The sequence below is a fragment of the Corvus cornix genome, chromosome 2 (assembly GCF_000738735.6).
Source record: "Corvus cornix cornix isolate S_Up_H32 chromosome 2, ASM73873v5, whole genome shotgun sequence".
Classification (NCBI taxonomy): domain Eukaryota; kingdom Metazoa; phylum Chordata; class Aves; order Passeriformes; family Corvidae; genus Corvus; species Corvus cornix.
Genome location: NC_046333.1, coordinates 85596577 through 85616897, shown reverse-complemented (window position 1 = coordinate 85616897; position 20321 = coordinate 85596577). Strand labels below are relative to the sequence as shown.

Below are 20321 nucleotides of genomic sequence, written 5' to 3'. Positions count from 1 at the left end.
GTACTTTAAATTTGTGAAGTAGGAGCCTAAAGGTACCAAATTTAAGAAAAGAAGAAATCCTCTCTGAAATAAAAGATATGTTCCTTTATATAGAATAAATTCACTGTCCTTTCTTAAGACCCATTTCAGTCCTGGGATGCGTGGGTTTTCAGTGAAGTACTGGCTGTGCAATCTTTACTTGTATAAATAATTCTATTCAGCACTTTTATTCTTAAATTCTAACACTTTACATTAAAATTCATTGTACTTTTGGAGATATGGGGGAAGACTAATGTGCTGAATGCTTCTTGCTTCCATGCTTTATGATGGAATATATATTTCTATTATTTCTGGTAACTCCTATTACTTCTAAATGTTTTTAGGAATTAGATAATTTTTCTACTATAGACACATTTTTTAAGGCATAAAAAATAGTATATGTTCAATATTTATATTTATATCAACACTGGACTTAGTTGTTGAACTACAAGTTAGTATTAGCAGACAAGTTAGGTGCTTTCCTCTTCCAGCCCAGACGATTCCTGCAGACACCCACGTTAAGTGCACTCTAAATAGAAGGGGAAATAGAAGATAAATTACTTGCAATTTCTTTTTCTCCCACTTTTTGTTCTTCTTTCCAGTTGGTTTGAATTGCAGACCAAAAAAAAAGATGGAAATATACATACTTAAATTTTAATTGCCACCTATTTTCAACTATTGCAGATGCTATTGGGATTTAAAAAAGAATATGTAAATAAATTTCATACAAGTTGCAAGAAGGCATAGGGTTGGTAATACTTATTTTAGGTTGAAGGAGAAACTGAACTTTAACTAAGATAAAAGGAACTATATTCTTGCTACTGAGAAAAAAGAAAATCTTAGTTCTCACAGGGTGCTGAATTCCCAGATTAACTACACTCTTTTGTCACTAGATACCTTCTCTCATAAATGTGGATTTGACCACCATGTACCAGACTTCATTCATTCATTCATTACAGGTGAACTGCATCCTTAGGGTGCAGCAGTTGTGATTATTCAGTGCTAAGAAGGAATAAAAATGTGCCTGACTCACCACCCCCTCTTTCCTTGCAAGGATGTACAGATGCATTAAGAGGTTTTTCTGATTCAGTGCAGTGCTCCACCACTTTTTCTCTCTCTCTCTCTCTCAGTCTGATGGAGTCAGTACTAGCTGTACTACCCCTGAATGAGTCTGCACACCCTTTTATAACATACTGCCAACTGGATTGTTGGTTTGTTTGGGGTTTTTTTTAGCAGAAACCAGACAAGGTTTGTACCAAACCGGTACCAAGCCTGAAGTATTTTTACGTGCATAACTTCCTTTATGCCAATGTTTTTTTCCTCTTTGTGTGATACTAATCTGTCTAGACTCTGTTTGCAGTAAACACTCCCCCTAACTGCATCTCAGGCAGTTGTCAGATGGGCTGTGCTTTTTCTGTGTGTATTAAAGTGGGGATCATTCTTCTGGAAACAATAGAATACAGCATGCAAACATGTGAGAAGTATATCCTCTTACATACAGACTGAAAATTTAGCTTTTTCTATAGGTTGTCATATACTAATACTGGGGATGATACAAATATTTCATGTTCTCATTTGGTTAGTAAATTAAGATTCCTCTGTTAGAACATATTCCAGCTGTTTTCAAAAAAAGGTGGTTTTTTTCTCTTGCATCTTTCATAACAATAATGATGGAGTATTTCTATCTAGGTTTACTATGTCCTATTTACTGAATGTTGGTTTTCCTGGAAAAATGGAGAAGATGACGTGAATTTAAAGTTTAAACTGCACTGGTATCCAACTCAGTCAGTACAAATTTGTTCAAATGCAATCATCTTTGCCTATTCATGGTGACAAACAGTGGCTGATCCCTGTGCTCAAAACTATTTGTGGAGATCTAAGGAGAAAAGAGTTCCTGAGGTTGGTCACACACAGTCCAGCCACTTGTGTGTACCTGGCAGTGAAGCATTCCTGCACTCGTCTGTGGTGTTGATGCAGACTTTCAGAATGACCACAGTGGGCCTCCGTTCAAGATATTTGTAGAGATAATTTATGTGACCAGCCAAGGAGATGTAACTGTTGGTTATCAGAGCAAGGGAAAAAAACCTCAGGCCCTCGCTGTGAAGCTTATTAGGAAGAGCTTTTATTGGCCTCTAGATGACACTGTGCACCTAACACTGTACTTATTCTCTAAGCCTGAAATACTGGTCCATCTACCCCTTCCCTTCTCATTGCAATTAAGAGCAGTTACTGTCTGTTTTTAACAAGCATTCACAACCCTGAAAGAAGTAAATGGAAGTCTTCTTTTTATATTCAAAACAATTACAAAAAAATTAATCTGAAAGGTAAAAGCCAGTAGTGCTATCATCATGGCTATTTGAATGCTTATTTTGCTTTATCACCAAATTTTGGATTAATGCAGTAATTCCTGCTTCAATTGACATTTCCTCACAATGCCTAGGATGCTGTGAGGCTGGAAAGAAGGTTCTCCAGCATTTCTCTTCTTGAATGTGTATTTACAGTCTGGCTTTAAAAAATTATCTTTGAGCCAAAAGCTGGCATTTAGGAGCAAAGCATATGTGTAAATATTCAAAACTTGTATTGAAAACAGATGAGTTGTGGAGGATTTTGCTTTTGGGTTTAGTTCATTTGTTTTTCCTAAGCTACTGGCTGAGTAAAAAGGAAAAAAAAAGGAACTCAAACAACTGACCAACCAAAAGAACTCAATGTGAATTTTTTTGCAGAATTTGTTTGTCTAGTTCACAATAATTGCTTTTTTTTCCTACTGCACTGAAGAGGCAGTCCCAGGCATCACTAGGACTGCTACTCTGTACTTATCTTGTCAGTTATGTCTGGCAGAGATGGATTGCAGAGGGCAGCATTTAGGACAATCATTAAAGTGTTGCACAAATGGGATAAATCCTTACATCATCACATTTCAACGATATTGCAAGCAGAGATGCAAGTGGTAATCCTCACTGACACCTTCTATGAAGAGAAAAACAGCAGCAAATGGAAGAGTGATAACTCAAAACCTGAAAAAAACCCCTAGTAGAATAGTATGCAATATAGATTTGGTACATGTAATGTTACCCCATCAATGTTGGGAAAGTGACTGTCAATTTTCTAAGAAAATTGAAGCTTAAGCACTGATTTGCTCCAAGTTACATCAGCTGTAGTTTTATCAGGGGAATTAACATGTCTAATATATCTTCCCCCCTTTAAGCTAGCTGGTATAATAGACATGGTCCTGGATATATGATGACACGGAAACATCATGCAATTGCAGTCCCTTAACCCAAACAGAGTTTGCACGTACCCAGAAGGCGTGGGATAAAAAACTTCATAGCTGACTTGTGTGAGGGAGAATATACACTGGCAGGTAGTTTAGTCACAGTCTGTAGGTGTTGGGAAATGGGAATCTAAGCATCTTGCCAGAACCCCTTTGGGCTTCTCCAGGTTTGCCTGGGAAGGGGTTCATAGTGTGTGGCTTGGATCTATGTTCAAATGTAATACCTTTCATTCTTTTGCATTAATGGAAAGTAGCAGTTTCTCCCTGAGTGAGAGAAGATAAGGGAGGAATTGAGCTTTTATTCTATTATAATGAATACAGTATGTATATGGCTGTGATATGATTTTAGTTAGTTTGTTCTAAATCCCTCCTCTACGCTTGTGCTGTAGGTTTACTGCTTATTTAGCTTCTTGGATAAGAGAAGCAGCTTTTTAATTAAAGAGGAAACACTTTGAGTTTTTTCCTCAAATGCTTTATAAAACTCTACTGTTTTCTTTAGGTTTTTTTTTTTCCTTTCATACACGTTACTATTTAGATGGTATCTCTATTTCAAATGACCCTGGCTTAACTATGAAGAGTTTTCTAATTTTTGCATACTGGTAACAATAGGCAGAGGCAAGAGAAAGGCTGTTGGAAATGATGTCTAACTTCTTCAAAATCTCATATTAATAATTATTATTTAATATCTTTTTGAATTATTGGGAAAAACCAGCAGATTTTGAATGGAATGGCTGAATACTGATATTAACTTGAGAGTCATTGAAAATAACACTAAAGGACAGAACATAATAAAAAGGTTTTGGGAAGATTAGAAAGGTGGGCAGGAAGATGAGAAAATGAGATTCATCTCTTGAAAATGCAGACTGTGGGAAAGTGGAGCAATCTCAGTGGAAGGCAGGAACCTTAAGAACTATGGTGACAAATGAGATTTGTAGCTGATAAGAGGCAGTAAATTAAGTACAGCCTCACAATGAGGTAGGTAGGCCTCCCTAGGAAGTGCTAGCATATTTTGCAATGTCATGGTGTAGGACAGTAATAAGTCTATAGATCTCTACTGCATTTCAAATGAGGCTAGAAATTTGAAAGCATTTAAATTCAGCTCTGAATGGGAAGGGACACAACAATACCAGTTTTTCTTATAGAAAATGATATATCCTTGTAAAAATATCTTGTAACTCTTATGAATTTCTTCTTTTCATCTTCCCTTCTTGATCCTTTTGAGCAGTGAAAGTGGGTAGGAGAGCAACCTCATTGCATATAATCTTTTTTCCCACTCATGTCATCTTAAATTTGTCACTCTTCCTTCAGTTATGCTTTTAGTTTTACTACAGAGTCACTGGCTATCAGCACTTCTAGTGCTAGCCCTGTCAGACCTGTAGAGTTCTTATTTATAGCTCCTTCTTAGGACATGCTGTTTCACCTGATTGCTCTGTTCCTATTCCCTGTGGCTCTGCAGCACTTGGAGTTTGAATGGCAATGCCAGTTTATTGCTGCTCTCTAAACTTGTGGTAAGAGAAATCCCAGCCCTGCAAAAGACAGACAGGACACTTCCAGTGCTGAGTTGTGAAGCTCATACGGTGCTGCACAGACAGAAAGGTTGCACCTCTAAGGATGGGTTGGTACCTGCACGTGTGGTGGAGAAGAGCTCTTGGATGTGGGAAAGAGGAATCCTGGCTTTTCATTTCAGTACCAAGTCAATGTGCTTCAGAGGATATTTCTATTTGTTGTTCTCTTCTTAATGTTCTTCTTGCTCTTGCAGTTTACTATTTTTTCAGGAGTTGTCACAAATTTATAAGAGATGTATTTTTATGTTGAGCTTGCCCAGCTTCTTTTATTGGCTGTTAACAGTAAAACCATACAATTTTGAGGAAAATCTGTTGCCTTTTCAAGTTCCCATTCTCACAAATTGTCTTACATAAAGTCACTTAGAAGTACAAAGTGTCATTTCATACAGGAAAAAGGGGAAATGAATAGGGTTTTGCTTATACTGTATAATGTGAAGCCAAATGTGTTTTAAAACTGTTCAGCCATTAAAAATTGAGTAATGCTTGGGCTGCTCATAAAAGTTGCACACTCTTTTCCTCAATATTTCTGTTAAAGCTGTTACACTGTTTCCATTTGTTCCTTGAAAAACCCTTGACCTCTTCATGCATACAGATTAAAAAAAAAATGGAAAAAAAGGTAACCATCAATGCAGTCCTTAACTTTCGTATGCGATGTATTTCCACTAAGCTTGTGTAAGTCATAAAACTAAAAAGTTTTCTGACTCAATTTTCTATTTAAAAAAATGATCATGGTGAGTGACAAAAAGACCTCTGATATTTCTGGAGTTTTGGGAAGGGTTTTAGCTGGGGACACTTCTCTAAATTTCATGAGCACTGACACTTTCATACAAAAAATTAGTTTGAAATTTTTCTATTTTTTTTTAAGAGAAACAAATTTTGTATTTAACAAATATAAAATGCTGATGGCGGTTTTAATATACATGTTTTTAAATTAGGGTGAGTTTTATCTCAGGCACAATATGTTTCTGAGCTCAAACCTGAATTATTTACACAAACCATTTTAAAGCTACCTACATTATCAGTATTGCATATTTGTTAATTATTACTGATTTGCATTCTGATTTTGAGCTTCCTTTTAATTGATCTTTGGATTATATCATTAAGCCCAAATCTGAACTTAACTTCATTTAAACTTCATTGTTTCATAATACTTCATTCTTTGCTGATTTTAATACACACACACACACCCCCCAAAAAAAAGCTAATGCTTTCCTGAAAAATTACTGGATTTGTATTTGACTATAAAAATAAGATTTGCCTTTGAAGACAATTGTGACATATTACTATAATGTCTTCCCCACTTACAATTTTTAGACTGTGCTTTTCACCTGCTCTGAATTCATTAACATGTTTGTCTCCTTTTGAACATTTGTAAAATGTTAAGGAAATTGAGCTAAAGCTGTATGTAGGTCACATTTATCTGACCTTTCCTTTCTTTTGCAATTATTTTGTCAGACAGCTATAGCATATATTTAGTGTATAATTTTACATTGATCTTGTTCTGTAATTTCCAGTCTCTTCAATAAAAACAAACAGAATATAATTTTCAAACAAGTGAAATTCTGAAAATGCTCCACAGTATACTCAGTGTAAATTTTCCAATTCATTGTGCATTTTGATATCTGCCAGTCAAGCTAAAAGAGTAAATATGCAGATAGCTCTAAAAAGTCGTCATCCTCTGTAAAGGCAGGTTATTTACCTAGTCAGATGAAGCATACATTTTGTAAGCTAAGTTGAAGTAGGAATATTATAAGTTGAGAGTCTCAGGTACTTCCTGTTCTTTGGGAAATGCTTTTTAACAGTAAAATATTTCTCCATTCCTACCTCTTGTTTGCTGCTCAGTTGTGGGAAACGTGTCCCCAGCCCCCACACGAAATATCCCTCTGCTCTGTGTACAGCTTCCTTATACAGTATCTTCATCTTGTCTATTATGATAATCTCAACTTTTTTCCTGTCTCTTTCTCACAATCTCCACTCGTGTTGTTGTCTCTCAGTATCCTAATCCAGTTATTGTGCCATTGCCAGCGTAGATAGTACCTCTTTTCCTTGTGCTGAACCTATGCTGTTTTCACCCACCATTGGCAGATTAATTAGGGGGGAAATTGTCCCAATCTTACAAACCACCATGGCCAATACATACTGTTATCACTTTTCCAGGAAGCCTGGGATGGGTAGTATTTGTTTTTCTTTGTATTTTCACTATTGTGTTATGTAACTTCAAGAGAAGAGTGACCACATTTTCCCAAAATGCCTGGTAGCAAGGAGATTACACAGCATCCTCTGGCTTCTAGGGAGAGCCTTGTCCATCACGTTCAGTTGTCTGGACCTCTGCTTCGGCTTCTGGGTGGGGATTTGCCTCTGTATCTTTTCTACCTGCTAATCTTGTGGCACCTTGGGAGCTTTTCTGCCTACAACAGTCTTGGCTGCCCCCCAGAAAATGAACAATGTTGTTTGCTCTTCAGGAAATCACAGATTTTACTGAAGCAAAGCTTAGCAGCAAGTACTCAACTGGAAGGACATGCTGGCCCCAGGGAGAACTGATTCTAAACCTGCCTCGCTTCCCCATATTCTCTCTCATCATGTTGCTTAGAAGTTTCTATATTTAAAATGTAAGCATGCTAGAATTATACTTCACATTTTAATAAAATTTGGATTTTTGGGTTATCTCTGAGGAAAGACTTATAAGAAGATGTAGATAATCTTGCTTTACTGCTCTAAATGACTTAGTGTCCCATTACAGAATCAAAATGTTGCACTGTGCATGTGGAAATAAAAAATTTCAGATGTTGGTAGCTAGAAGATATTTTGTAGAATCATGTACCTATTTGAGAGGAGATTAAGTCCCCATACTAAAGTGGAGTCTCCCTTGCTGGGTGTGAAGTGACTGCTCTTAGCAAACTAAGCCATTCTAGAGCTAGATAGAACAAGAGAAATACGTTTTCACCTGGACTTTCTGCAATGTGCCATGGTGTTTCCCAGGTAATCTGGAGTCTGAGGGTCTCTTTGAAATTGATGTCTGTTCTGTTTTTTTCCCTTTGATTATCCCTTTTCTTTTGCATGGAAGTCAAGGCACTGAGATAGGGGGAGAAATCAGCACTTTGCTGTGTTTCATCTTGAGTTATAGTCATTATATGAGTATGCTGTGACAGGAGAGGGAATTAAGGCAGGCACTTGGGTATGGAAAACTGTCTCAGATGGCTTAATTTACCAAGGTTAAAGCCTTCTATGGTATGATCTTAATACTAAGAGAGCAGTACTGCTCTAATGATTGACATTTTACCTGACTTCTCAATGCCTATTTACAACACCTAGGTGGGTATAAACACTGTAGGTGATTCAGGCAGAAGCTTAAACACATGCTTTTTAGGTCTGTGAGTAATCCAACATTGGTTTTGGTAAGACTCAAAACACTTGAATGCTTTTCTGGACTGGAGCCTGAGGTTAAAATCATGGTCTCACTGAAGTGACCGGGAGTGTATGCACAAATATTTATCCATATGAAATGGACAGAGAAGAAAACATAAAAAGACACTTGGAGAACAGAGGTGGAGGGTTAATTTTCTTATTTCAGCTGTTTTCTTCTACTTTGTTACTGTTTCCTTGGTATTACTGTGTGGATGCTCTTTCCTTATCTATGAAAGATGCTATAAATAATATCTTAACAGTCATTTTTGGCATTTGAATCAAAAAGTCTGGAATTATTAGATCAAGAAATTTTGCCTTATCTTCAAATGTAAGTAATCCTTATATTCTGAAAAAAATGTGTTAAGAAAATAGTACTTTTTAATGATAAAGTATTCTTATTTTTTTCCTAATGATCCAATTTGCTGGTATTCTTATGTTCTGCATGCTGAGCAAAGAAAAGAAAGTGATTTTGTGAAGAAAAACCAAAAGAATGCCATGAGACACCATGAAAAAAAAAACCCTAATCAACCAACCAAAATTGTCAAACCAAACCAATGGATTGTCAAATAACATAAGAAGATTCCAAAGCCAATTAGGACATCACTGGCAGAAGAAACCTGTGAATTAGGGTTACCATCACCTTCTTATGCTTATACACTGGAAGGTAAAAAATTCACTTTTAAAAGATCTTCCATAAATTAGCAAGATAAAGTATAAATTGTAATCAGGCAGCTTGTCAACCAGGAAATAATTATGGTGAATTGGCTTGATTGAAAGCAGCATTTTTCTGCCTTGTTTTTCTGTGATGGATATGAATAAATGCCAATAATTCTTAAACACATAGATAACAATTTAACTTTCTAGTACAAGTTAATACCTCTAAAACTAATTAGCTTGCTTCAAAGCATAGTAAATGTTGCAGATCAATAATAATTTAATTCCTAATGTAACACATACATGCATATTTCTGTTAGAGAGATAAGTACCAAGTGGATCAGAAGACACTACTATCAATTCACATTATTTTCTTTATATTGCAGCTGTGAATCCAGATGTACTGACACATCATCATCCTTAATGAAGGTCAGGGTCTGGACTACCAAAGGCAGTTGAAGAAAATTCCACGTACTCTAGAAAGGCCAAGATTTCTCTCAGTATGCTCAATTTAATCATGGCTATATGTACATATTAATAATTTAAACAGTCATCCGTAAGCAGAATGATTTCTTGCTAGTGCAAGTTCCTCTAACATAGAGCTTCTCTGAACACTGCATAGACATGGTTTTAAGAAGCTTTTACCACTTTACATGAGGCACTTAATCCCTTTAAAAAAAAGTGTTGTGTATTATGAACAAATTCACGTAATAGAAATTACCTTAATTTACATTAGGTGATTTAGATACATAGGTGTAGCTGTTTATGTCAGCTGAGGATGTAGGACTAAGTTTATTTTTCCTATCCCTATATCCACAGCATTTTAATAGATAATATTTATAGAAATAAAAGCTATGAATATTTTTTACACTGGATAAATATAGGATAAAAAAATATGTAAACTGTGTAACAAGCACATAGAAAATGCAAACCCATCTGTCCATGTGTGATTTATCTATTAAAAGAGAAACAAAAACTTTGTGTGCATAGAATCCTAGGTGTTGCTGTGATCTGACTTCCAATACAATCTACAGTGTGTGGTTGTGCTATTTTTATTCCCTTTTTATAGACTACAATTCAGTCAATAAAGTTTGAAAAAACTTCAATTAGAAAAACCTCCAAAATAATTACATAGCTACAGTGTACAACTTTGTTGTGATCTCTTTGAATGTCTTGGCTTTTACTAAAGGAATCAAAGGGAAAGAAATTATCATGATATGACTGTTACTGATATCCTCTCTCTTGGGGGTTCTGGCGACTTAGAGTTATCAAAACTACTTATTGATAAGGCGCAGGCACCATATCAGCTACTAAGCTTATCAGACTTCAGCTGACTCCACTGCATTAGCAGTTACTGTGCACAGCCAGGAGGGGATTAAAGCAGCCTCCTGTTCAGTGTGCACCTCTGGGCTGGCTCTAGGGATCTGAGCAGTATTCTCACCCAAATGTCCAGTGCAATCTTTGTGAAAGGTGCACCTGAGAATCTCCCACAGGCGTCTGGGTTGATTTTGAAACATTATAGTTTTTCCTCTGATCTCGGTGAGGGAAATGGCAACCTCCCTATGGCAGGAGAAATGCTTTTCGGAATGTTTGTATAGCCCTAGGCCCATAGAGTACCTACACTCCAGTGATATTTAAAGATACTCATACTTTCTGTTATAACAAAAAAATGAAGTAGTTTTAATCCCAAAGCTAATGAGGGCTGGTTGCTGCTTATCTCTCAGCTTCATATGGCTAGGTTTTCTGATACCCCATACAGGGAGAGCACTCTCAGCCATATGACTGCGCTTGAGACATTCTTGTAATGTCTTTCCATGGTGCCTCAGAAGGATGGCCTTCAGCTTCTCCTCCAGTTAGGGGTTTTCTTGCATTCTTTTGCCAAACTTGAGAGAACTTCATATCTTTGGAACCTCATTTGCTTATCTGTTTTGACTGAAATTTGCTAAGAGGCTTCAGAGTAGGGAGAGAGCCAGCAACATGCAAGTGCATGCACACATGCACATGTGCCAAGAGAGTCAGAGAGTTCACAGTCTTCAGAGCTTATGTAGCAAACCAGGTTTAAAAGTAAGCTAACATCACTGTACACCTTGTATTCAAGCCAGCATATTTTTGTTAATTTCTTTTAGCTCAGACATTGATTTCACACTCACTGGGTCTCTCGTAAATGACTGCCAGAGAACTTCTGGCTAAAACATCTGTATTAGTTCAGAATTACTGGGTTTCATGGTTTCCATTTACTGAAACTCTGTTATCTCCTACCATTTCTGCAATGGGTTTTAGGTTAGAATCTCTGCAGTTATTTTAGATTTCAGGATGTCAACCCAGTTGTTGTTCATTTTCTTTTAAGGGAAAAACTGTCACTTTGATGTGTTATGAGTTTCCCACATTGAAAAGTCTTCACAGCAAAATATTTAGACTAGCTCATGATTCCTGTCTTAGGGCCCTTGTTAGATGTAAGAGCAAACCACTGTCTTCACTTTAACTTTGCCTCATGGGGCACAGAAAAACTGCTGTTCATCTGACCAGTTTTAGGCTATATATAAAATACTAGTTCTTATCTTCTAACAAAAACTCTTCATTATTGGTATCTTCACAGGGTCAGACTGTGATGGAAGACACAGGGCATAAAGAAAGGAGGCATGGACAAACAGATAAAAGAGGTAGGGAAGAAAAGTAAAAAAGCAATCCTTTCTGGCTATCTTTTCTCCAGTCTCTCTTCATCTGAAGACCAGGAGAAAAATATTACACAGATATAGCTCCTAAGGGCACAAACAGGACATTTATTTGGTGTGTGGCATTCAGGTAAAAAGGTGAGAGATTTTAGAAAGCTTTTCAGATGAATGGCTCCATAAGGTTCTGAGGGCATTGGTGGAAGGGTTTAAAAGGTAGAATTCACAGTAAATTTTAACTTCAGTTATTTCAAAATCCTTTATAGGATGCTGTTGCTTTCATATTAGAAGGAGGATGGGCATGTGAAAGAAAACTGAAGCAAGAGCCCTGTCGGAGGAATCCAGGTAGTTAAAGAACTGGAGACCACATTTAGTAGGCTCAACTTTATGCACTGTATTAGCAGGACCTTGTTCTGACTCAAAGCTCCCAGAAATATAGCTGTTACCATCAAAGTCTCTGAAAGTAACAATAACAACAGCTGCAGCAGCAGCAGCAACAACAATGCCATAATAATAATAATGACAATAATAATAATAATAATAAATCAGAAGTTAGATTCTGGTACCACCATCCCAAGCAACAATAACAACAACAGCAAAAGCAACAGCAACAATAGTAATAATAATTATAGTAATAATAGTAACAACAACAATAGTAATAATAATAATCATAAAAATAGTAATAATAAAATTCCAGAAGTGAGATTCTGGTACCACCATTCCAAGAGGCTCAAATGGATGAGGGAGGAGAGAAAAGATAATCCCAAACCCCAACGTGATTACAAAAGCTTTTTTTTCCCCCCCTCAGGAGCAACAAGTAAGGCTGAGATAAGTGTGCCAGGTCAAGATTCACTGGGTTTTATTGAATTGCATTGTTTTATGTAATGTGTTGAAAAAATGAAAACCTGCTGAAATTTGAAAGGCATACACTCTCCTTTCGACTGTAAATAGCTCATGGTTACTCATGAATGCACATTGGAGGAAAAGATGGAAAGATGACCTGTGGAATGGGAAGAAAAAAATACCAGAAAAATCCCCATTCACATTTTACTCTACATGCTATTTACCACAAAAAAAAAAAAAAAAAAAAAAAAAAAAAAAAAAAATCTGCTTTTTATTACATGGAAGTTTTTCATCAAGTATCACTCAGGAAAACTACTCTGTGTATACTCTTATCACAAAAAAAAAATCATTTTAGCTTTCACATATATTATTTTTCCCACTTTATTTTGCAGATACAAGGTTAGTCATTTAATTGATCTTGCCTGTGTTAGGGAAAAAAAAAATCCACAGGATTTGAGGTTAGATTAGGGAAGATGGTACAAGAGGTAGCCTGAAGTTTAGTACAACTTATCTAGTTTGCAAGACTGACTTGGAGCTCACATATAAGTTAACATATACATTTCAAACAGGAAGAGGATTTTACATAAAATGCAAATGAGTGAAGCTGTACATAAAAAAATTGTACCCTGTATATGCAGTTCATACAGTGTATAAACTTGCAGGCGTGTCTCTTTGTATAATATGTAAAATGTTGAGGAAATTTGAATATGTTTTTCTGTTTATCGAAGTCTGGAAGAAATTGGGCTGAGAATGACTACAATAGCTCATTTTGGGGAAGGTGTTAAAATGAAATTATGAGATTTAATTACCAATTACTGTTTTTCAGCAGCAGCACAAAAACACCAATGGTCAAATTACTTCAGATGAACAGACACATTATTTTATATGATCCAAAAATGGGTTTTGCCATTTTGCATGTTTAATATAAATAACTGTAAATTTAGTTTTAAATCATTCTGAAGAACTAGATTAAATGTTCATGTTAAGAAATGTTAAAATGAAGCTTCACTCCTTGACAAGCCTACGCCCCCCCTAAAAATCTCCCAGCAGACAAACAAACAATAACAACAACACAAAAGAAAACTAAGCCAAAAAAATCCAACCAAAAAAAAAAGATTAGAAGGCTGGGACATCAGGAATGAGCATTTTATCAGACTGAACCAGGATAATTTCTGTGAAACCACGTTTAACTTTAGTAGAAAAGTAAAGAGGTTGTAAGGACCACAACAGGAATATAAAGGAAAATTTGAGTTTCGTTGTGATGCTGTATGTACACACACGTCTGAGACCAGGAAGCATAAAAGAGGTAAATTTGCTGCCACTGATGTCCTCTGTACTTTAAAGGAGAAATTAAAAACAGATCAGAGAATCTTCATGACTGGTGTCTTGGGAAGAACCACACCTTGGATGCACTTCTTTCCCTAACCAAGAAATATCAGGTGCTTAATCTATGGGGTGTAAGCAAGACTTGAAATCAAAGCGTGTAGGACAAGCTCTGTGTCTGAACATAACATGATGAGGCAGAGCTGTTCAGCTGTGTTGAAATTACTCCAACTTACGGGGATAACATAATGACAGCCTGTAACTGGTCTTGGGAAATATCTGGCTGAAGGAGAAGTGGTCAGTTTACCAAGGAGTGTTTGGTGAAGTGAAGATAATGTGCTGAATGTAACCAGGCTTGATTATAGTGCAACAGTTCTGGTGACCCATTGCCTACTGAACCAGAAGCAAATCAGGGTTTTCACAGTGGCTGTTAATGGTATCAGGGTCACAGGCATGACACTGACACCTTATTCACACTGGAGACTGTGTGAAATTTAAAAGAAAATATTATCTGGTACTTGGCAATAATTAACACTCAAAACAGTCTTTAATGGAATTAATGTGTTGACAGTATCTTCTACAGTCAAAGTATTTGTTTGGCTAAATGAACCAGCTAAACACTATTCATCTTGTTGTGGTAGTGTGCTCCAGGCAGTGAAAGAATGGTGCCTTCTGCAATGCTAACTGAGTGGAACAAATTCTTGGACTTGGGTTTTCTACAATTACAGCTTCAAGGGAATTTAAGTCTAGCCGTAGACTCTGGTTTGGGCACCATATATCATGTTAATGAGGTCATGGTTCATTAGGGGACCTTATCCCAGCAATGCGTTTGACAGTCTGGTATGTCAGAACACCATCAAGAAAACAGTTTGATTAAATAGCTCAGATGAAAATGACCTGCTGACAAAGGTGAAGTGTCAGCAGAGAAGAGATTGTAATGGAGTTGCACAGTGAGGAGGAACCAGCCAGCCATCTTTTTGAACCAGAGGTCAGATGGCATGCCATGAATATTGCTATAGATACCTGATGATGCTGATAGCATGAACTTTTATAATCTTGTGCTTACATGAAGTTGCTGTGATATTATCTCAAGATGTGTTCAGCTTTGAACTTGTTTTCTCTGATTTATTTAATTTTTAAGTATTACAGTTCCTCTCCTAACTGACAGAAACAGGATAGTTTTAGTATTTGCCCCATTTGGTAGTGTAGAAAATTAAAATTTAAAAAGGCATGTTCAGTGGGGGGAGAAGGCATGTTCGGTGGGGTGAGAGTTGGACTTCACTTCAAGATGATGTGTCAGTGCTTTCATGCTAATCTAGGATTCGCAAGACTTAGTTTATTCCCCTGACTGGTCACATGCCTGCCATATAAACAAATCACTGGGCCTGATGTTCCATACAGAAATAAATGGTGGAGTTGGGATGCTTAGAACATCTAATTAAACCTGACTGCGGGACTAATGAAGCTTTTCTGACTTGTAGTAATAAAGCTAGCTGCCTTGTCTTATGTCTAATTACCCTTCCTCTCCAGCCCACCCCTTCTGACTAACAAGTCTATGGAGAGCAGAGTGCCACAGAAAAGGGATGTTTTCTCCTTCTGTCTATTCTCAGATTCTGGCTTTCCCTTTCTCAAGCTATCTGGCTTTCTGCACACTCCTCCCAACATTTTTCATGCAGGCCTCTAGGTGTGTCATTAATCCTTTGCTTTGGAAACCTGCTCTTTACTCTTCTCCAGATAATCTACCTCGTCAGCTAAGCAGGCAGTCACGTTGGGGGTTTAAAAAACAAAAAAGCAGATTTTGTATCATATCTCATTCATGGCCCAGAACTGTCTGCTGAAGAGACTACTTACTCCAGTGAAGGTACTTCATCCAGCTCCTCTGCTGTGGAGTTTAGTGAGGGGGGCACAAAGTAGGAGTACTATAGAGCTGAGCCCTTCAGATGTGTCCAGATAGATCTCCATGCAGCTTGTGAGTGATATGCTCAGAAAGAAGCAGTAACTCAGACAAAACGTGCCAGGGGACTTCACATACTTGTAGAAGGCTTTTCACAGCTTCACTATTAGATACTTTGCTGAAATTCCTCCAAAGTCCTGTTTTGAAGTTGGGTAGCTTTATTCTTCCCTTGACTGTCTGTGAAAGAAAGTGTTGTCTGTTCTATTCTTTTACCATGAGGGAGTTAAAAAGATAAGATAAAAACTTGGTTTTTTTGTGATTCAGTTAGTCCTTTCTTTGATCTTGGGAAGGTACAGCTTTTTTTGAAATGCACCGTTTGTTTGTTATGAATTTGGAACTGCTCATTGCTTAAAGCTAGCCTGGTTTTTGATATGAAGCCTCTGTTCCACATGTCAAAAGAAAAAAAAACCCAGTGTACTACTGTTTACTGATTGGTGCCAACTGTAATTATATGCTTGTCTACATGGGGAAGTTGGCCTATTTGAAATGTTAGAGAAATACTATTTGACCTCAAAATGTTCTTGAATTTTTCTTCAAAGATGTCTCCTCATGAGACCTTATTTCTAGTATATTTTCATTATTTGCCATAGGAAAAAAACAATTGGTTTTTCTGTTAGGTTTTTTCCCAATATACTGGAGCAAATTAAAGGTAAGTTATGATTTTTTCCAGCAAGATAGCTTTTCTGCTTTGTCTTTGAGCACCCTTTCTTTCTCTTGTTTACTTCCACAGACCTTGCCTTCAACTGCTTTTTTTCATTTACACAGATACTGTAGTCTTTTGAGAAATGTCCTGGAGTGGCATTCTTTTTCTCCCTTGTCATCTTTATTTCTCTGTGTATTTTCCTAAGAAAAGTATAATTATGAATGATCTTAGGCAGAAATAGAATCTAGCCAATATTCTAAAAGTTCAGAGGGGTTGCCAGGAGGTAATCATAGAATAAAACTCCCCAAATTTCAGCATTAATCAGCTATGAGAATTTTGTTCAGGATCATCTATCTGCTGAAAAGCTTGATTATTCCTTTATAGAGCAGTAAAATCAATAGAACTGCTCTGTTGTGAAACCTCCTAAAATGAAAATAAAGCCTAGAAAAATAACTTGTTTTCCATTTACACTGTATACTGTCTTTTACACTGTATACACTGTATTTTACCTTGAAGGTTTTTGTTACTGTTGGCTCCCTTTTTTTAACAAATGGAGCAGATAATTTTCATTTTTACTTCTGGAAATGCTTCTTTCTTCTATGACAAGTATCCTAGCATATCTTCACAGGACAGTCATCTCGTGCTACCTTTTAAGTCCTTGAGCTGACACTGAGCCATCAAGTGGATCTCTCTGCAGAACACCACCACACTGGGAAGAGATGCTTTCTAAGTCACAGATTTCTGTACAGTCTGTGCAGTCACATTCATTTGAGGGCCACACTTAGGAGGTGCAGAACTAATTACATCAGGTGTAGACTTGCTATGATTCAGGCGTGCAATTCTTCACACTTAGTTCCACAAGGGACTAGCTACAAGTTCTTCAGTTAACACTCCATTTAGCACTACGTAGCAACTGAACCAGCGTAGTGGGTTGAACCCAAGTTGATGGACTTTGTGTGCTTGATGCTTAGCTGCATCAAACCACAACAACCAGGTAGATTTCTTAGAAATATAATAAATGTAGTCTGTGTTGATTTAGTTTTGCTGCTATATTGCACCAAAAAACTGCTTAACTTATTCCCCACTTTCTATCCTGGATCTCTTTCATTAGAAATTTCACTACAGAATGGACACAGTAGAATTGAGAGTCTCTGAGATTTGGCATAAGATAGGTGATTCCTGCTGTTATTATGAATCTGGATAATCCTTGTGAAAGATCCCAGTCTTTGGGTTGTCATTTTTGTTGTATTCCTTCAGGAAATTTGTTCCTGTTAGCTTATTAGTGGTAGAAAATACCAATAAAAGCTTTGGAAGCTGTTACTTGACCTCAAAGCTGAACTTACCTCTTATTTCACTGTATTTAAAATTGAATCACACAACTTTGCTTTTCTGTGTGGCTTTTTACATGCGTTTTATTTCACCTGAAATAGTTAATAACCAGCATATGCCATGAGATGCAGGCACTATGTAACACTGCTGAACTTTTCCAAAGCAATTGTCTTATTTCATATTTCTTGCCTGGAATCGTTGAAAATATATTTACAATGATATGCAGGTGTGGGCCAAGGTCTTACCATGGGGATCTTTCTCTGGGTCTTATTTTATTGTTATGTATATTAGAGCAAGAAACTGACTGTGTTTGTCAAGGCCAAAGAGTCTTCAAGCAGCACGTCAGTGTTGTAGTAGGGTTGGTATGAGGGTATATTGTGGGATATAGAAGCCTACTGAAGTTACAAAAGACCTGAATTATTTTCCTTTACCTAATTAGCAGCGACCACCTATCCTATATTTATAAGCACTTTTAAACTGTCTTACTGTGAAGTCTATGAGATTAACCCTAATCAAGAGTTTCAAACTGCTTCCAACAGTGATTTTAGGAAGTCTTTTTAATCTAAACTAGATGTAAATGACAGGGAGTGTTCATTCAGTCAGTTGTGGCATTTCAGCTGGGCGGTGGTAATTAACAACCAAGACAAGAACAGATTCTTAAATAATTTCTTAGGCATAATTGCCCTGTGAACCAAGTCTATTTTGGTGCAGCTGACAGAGTGCATAGGTTCTTGTTTGATAGATAATATATTTTTTTCACAGTAATAAACCAGTATTTGTGTTTTATTACTGTAGCTTTATTTTGTTGTATGACATGCTACATATACAAGAAAGACTAAAATATAATTAAAGAAAAATACCAACATTTGTAGAAATTACATGAGGTGCACCATTTCACCAGTGCAATGATAGTACTTAAAAAACTTTCCTTAAGCTTTCGGCCAAAATCTGATTTTCTATTTTTCATGGGCTGAAATCAGTAAAAATAAAGATTGAAGACAGTAATCTTGTAACAATTTTTCAGAGAGTGACAATCAGAAAAATTGTATCATATATAGTACACAGATTTGTAGTGCATGTTAGAAGGTTTGGCAGAAGGTGGGGGGGAAGAGGATAACCTGTGAGTGGAAACTGTAAGGAAGATTTATTGTATTAATATCACATTTCAATGTTTCTTCAAAGTAGACAAGTTATTCATTTTTAGGATTTTGCCTATTAGACGTATTGTTACTTATTTTACTGACATCATGATTAGTCTTACTCCAATGCCAAGTATGAACTTTCACTTCTTGGGAAAAAAGTAATTTAGCTAGGTTTCAGGTTTTCAGAAGATGATGAGTTGGAGAGAAATTTCTCAGAGCCAATAGCAACACCATGAAATTACATTAGTTAAAGTAAATTATACTACCATAAGCAGATTTTCTTGTATTGCTGAATTATTAGTCTTTAGTTTGTTATTTCTCCCCTTCTTCTCTCACACTTTGAGAGAACTGGGAGGTGACATGCTCATATATTAAGAATTGTCTAAGAGAGGAAAATATAAGCTTTGCTTGTGTGCTGATAACCTGACAGGATAGCATACCCATGAAAATTACTGAAAGAGACTGATGGAACTTTAAGTCTCATGTTCCAGGGCCTGAGAGAGGTTGTTTTGCTGAATAAGGTAGCTTTGGGATGACAGTCTAAAAATTTACTTGGAAGCTATAAATTGGCTTACATGCAGGTGTCAGCTGCTCTACTCACCATACAGACACTGAGCAATAGGGGACAAAATCTCTTTATACAGATTTTGGGGTTGTCAGTATTGGAAACAACTGCTGAACCTGCTAATGCCAGGTTATTACCACAGTGTAGAAGAACAGTAATTTAAAATAATTGGCATTTGTAAGATAGATTGAGTTTCTACTATTTTTCTTGTTGCTTACCTGATGTGAGAATAAGACTGTTGGGGTTTTATTTTAATCGAGAAGCTTCCAGTCGCTCTCCATGTTTGTCTGTCTCTCCCCCTCTCTGTCTCACACATACACATGCACACACATGAGTAATTTGAAAATTACTAGTACAGCCATCAAGACAAGGAGGCTGCAACACTTTAATTTGTAGCCTGCTCCCCTTTTCATACCAAAGACAGCATTTAAGGTAAAAGAGCTGTCTATCAATTTTGCTGTTTCAACTTGCGTCTGAAATGAACTTCCAGTCTCTGGGACAGGTGCCCATTGCAGGGATGTCTTGTGAAGGAAACAGAAATGTCCCATAACTCAGTAAACAACATAACAGCTCTTCTTTCAGTAATGGTGGAGTCTCCTCTAATACAAAGGATTTGAGACCTGACTCAAGAAAATTTAGATTAACTTACATTAGAATCCAGCAGGTTGTCCATAAAACCTCCCTTCAAAAAACCAAACAAAACCAAACAAACTAAACCAAACCAAAACAAAAAAACACCCCTAACCTCTTTCCACTTTCTAAACCGTCCAAGAAAAGCAGAATCCTGAGAAGACTTAGTTATTTAATAAAGACCAGTTAAATCAGTTTCCTGCTGCTCAGTGCTTTTAAGGAAATTTATCTCTTCCGTAGTTTGAGCTTTGCTAAAATATAAGAATATAAATATGTTTTTTTTTAATTTATAAACAAAAAACCTCGCCAA

At 36.7% G+C, this 20321-nt stretch overlaps 1 long non-coding RNA gene across 2 annotated transcripts in view; it reads left to right on the top strand.

Moving 5' to 3' along the window:
* The first annotated feature begins 8722 nt into the window (after window positions 1–8722).
* LOC120409833 overlaps window positions 8723–20321 on the top strand; it is a 33331-nt gene continuing 21732 nt past the window's right edge. The window contains exons 1-4 of one of the 2 annotated variants that reach the window (XR_005601652.1): window positions 8723–8923; window positions 9300–9413; window positions 11510–11573; window positions 11849–11927. This is a non-coding gene — a long non-coding RNA (uncharacterized LOC120409833). The remainder of the gene's footprint in view (window positions 8924–9299; window positions 9414–11509; window positions 11574–11848; window positions 11928–20321) is intronic. The other variant, XR_005601653.1, reaches the window with a different exon arrangement.